The 2,677-nt window shown below is 62.5% G+C and overlaps 1 protein-coding gene across 4 annotated transcripts in view; it reads right to left on the bottom strand.

Moving 5' to 3' along the window:
- The window catches only part of KMT5B (lysine methyltransferase 5B), a 53,755-nt gene extending 53,080 nt beyond the window's left edge, over window positions 1–675 (bottom strand). For 2 of the 4 annotated variants that reach the window (XM_028501095.2, XM_028501096.2), the window contains exon 1: window positions 309–665. The gene's annotated coding sequence lies outside the window, so the exon portion shown is untranslated. Of the gene's footprint in view, window positions 1–30; window positions 195–308 lie in introns of those variants that run through there. The other 2 variants (XM_024133231.3, XM_024133230.3) reach the window with 2 other exon arrangements.
- Window positions 676–2,677: the final 2,002 nt, after the last annotated feature.

The following is a 2,677-nucleotide window of genomic DNA, read 5'->3' on the forward strand; positions in this document are numbered from 1 at the left end:
CCCCCGCACCGGCGCCCGCCCCCCGCTCACCGCCGGGCGCTGCCCGCTCCTCCTCGGGGCGCGTAGAGGCCCCGCCGCCCCGCCGTTGCGCTGGGGGGCCCGCGCTGCCCGGCGACACTTCCCCGTCCCCCAAGAATATTAATCACCAAAAATAATTCCAGAGAAAAATGGAGAGTAAAATCCAAGATGGCGGCCCCAGCCGCAGCACCGCCCGCTCCATCCGCTGTCGGGAAATGAGTCCCAGCCGCGGCCGGAGCCCCCCGCCCCCACCGCGCCGCGCCCCCGCGCCCCCGCGCCGCGGGCCTCACCTCGCCTCTCGCGCGGCCTCGGGGTCCCAAAGGCAGCCGCTGGCCTGGGGGCTCCGCGTCCCGGGTCCTGGCGCCGCGCGTGCCGCCTCCGGTGCCTGGGCGCCCTCACCTCATAGCCCCGGAGCCTCACCGTCCGCGCCGCAGACGCGTCGCCGCCCCCGGTGAGCCGCTCGGACGCCGCCCGGGAACGGTGGAAGGACACGAAAAGGAGTGCCCGCGGCCAGGCGGAGGGACACCACTTCGGCTCGTGCTGCCCTGGACGCCGCTGTTGCTTTTACGGGACCAGGGGTGGGGGGAGGCGGAGAAACCCGAGAAAGAAATGAGTTCGCCGCCGGGTGCTCCCGCGGCGGAGGAACAAAAAGCGAATTTTGAGGGGACGAGGTGAGTCGTTGCTTCGCTTCGCTCGCGGCGGAGGGATCCCTGTTGAGCAGTCGGCAGGGATCCCTCCGCTCCTCGCTGCCCTTTAAATTGCGGCTGGAGGCGGTGCCGCCGCGCGTCCCTGGGGCGCCACCCGGATCTCAGGTCTCCCTACGTACCCGGGCCCCGCGAGGCCGCCTTCGACCCTCGGTCCTTGGCGCAGCTGCACCCACCGGGGACAGCCCTGGGGAATGGGCAGGCTCCTCGCCCACTGCGCCCCCCGGGTGCGCCTAGGGGAGGTGGCCCCACGGAGGCGAGCCTCTTTGTTGTGGGAATGGGTGTCGTTGGAAGCAGATACACCCTTAAAGACCATGTGGGCAGCCTGAACGTTCCACCGCGTAGTGTGGGAGGGAGGGAGGAGGGAGTGAGCCTGCATTAATCGGGCCACTGGCTTCCTAGTGTCAACCGGCCATTTGCTGAGCACCTACTGTGTGCCGGGCTTTCCGAGAAACGGGTTTTTCCGCTTCTCGCTGTAGTTGGGCAGTGCCGGTACCAAGGATGCAGCTCCCTCCAGGAGCTTTAGGCTGGTGGGGAAATTGCCGAGAGGCTCACACGGGCCAGGTGCTGCCCTGCTGGGAGAGTGCGAAGCCTCGCCCTTGGGATCCCGCAGTTGATGATATGACTACAAAATAACGATAATGAGAGTAACATGTATTACAGCCGTTACTGGATACCGGGCACCGTCCTCAAGCTTTGGTGCCCTAGCTCGTTTACTCCTTACAACGACCCCCAGGAGGTGGGGACCGTTTTCCCCAATTTGTACGTAGGGAAGCTGAGGCACAGAGAGGTTAGGTGACCTCTAAGACAGCCAGTCAGGGCTTGAGCCAGAGCCCTTATCCAGTACTCTGGTCAAAAGCTCAGATGTCAAGAAGTTGAGGTGACCACAAGCTGGGCAGATGCCTAAAGGTCTCCCGCAACCGGAAGAGTGGATTAGAGTATGTAAGGAAAAGGGAGTGGTTAGGAAAGGTGAGCCCAACAAGTGCAAAGGCCCTGGGGGCCCGGTGGGGGAGGGGGTGGTAAAGAGCCTGCGGCTTCCGGAGGAGGCCCAGCAGTGGTCCTGCAGAGAGGAGGCGGGCGGCACAGGCCGGTACTTCAGGCCCGGCGTGGTCCTGCAGAGAGGAGGCGGGCTGCACAGGCCGGTACTTCTATTCCGGGAAGAGACCCACGTCTGCCATGGTTTCCTGCCGTCCCCAGGGCCTGGCACAGAGTAGGCACACCAGAAAGGATGCTTCAGTGGAGAGTGGGGATGACCACAAGGTCTGTGGTCCAACGAACACCAACCACCAACACAAGCGCTTACCCCATTTTCCCTCCTCCTTGACCTTGGGTGGCAGACATGATGCTTATTATCCCCTTCCACAGATGGGAAACTGAGGCACAGTGATTTGTTGAGGGCGTGTACCTAACAGAGGTGAAGGGAGGTCTAGATCTTACAAAACAGAGCTCCTCCCGTTGCCCTCACCTTCCCCACTGGGGAAGCCCAACTGGTGGGGTTGGTGGGTTTGGGGGTGCAGAGCCTTCACCACCCTTCCGGTAAAGCAGATGCAGGCACGTGGCCCTGCACCCTCTGCTCTTTAAAAGCCTCCGGGTCATCTCTGACATCAGAAATTGCCTTGCCACGTTCCTCTCTGCAAGCACAACTAACGAATGATTGCTTTGGTTTTATTCGCTTCTGATTTATTGCTAAACTTTCTTTCCAAGATTTTCGTAGTGCTTGGCTCCAGATACTCAAATTGCATCCCACTGAGACTGCCTTTGCCACCCTGTTTCCTCACTGGATGCCCAAGGGAGGAGAGCCCAGGGGGCACCACAGCCCTTTGTGGATCCCCCGGGGTCTCGGTGCCTAGGCCCCAAGTCCAGCCATGCCTGGGCAGCCCTTCACAGCCCCAAACGTCAAGGTCTTCCCCACTCCAAGCTTTCCAGAGTCCACCCCGACAGTGACCCCTGAGGCT

This window comes from Physeter macrocephalus, chromosome 16 (genome assembly GCF_002837175.3).
Source record: "Physeter macrocephalus isolate SW-GA chromosome 16, ASM283717v5, whole genome shotgun sequence".
NCBI classification, from domain to species: domain Eukaryota; kingdom Metazoa; phylum Chordata; class Mammalia; order Artiodactyla; family Physeteridae; genus Physeter; species Physeter macrocephalus.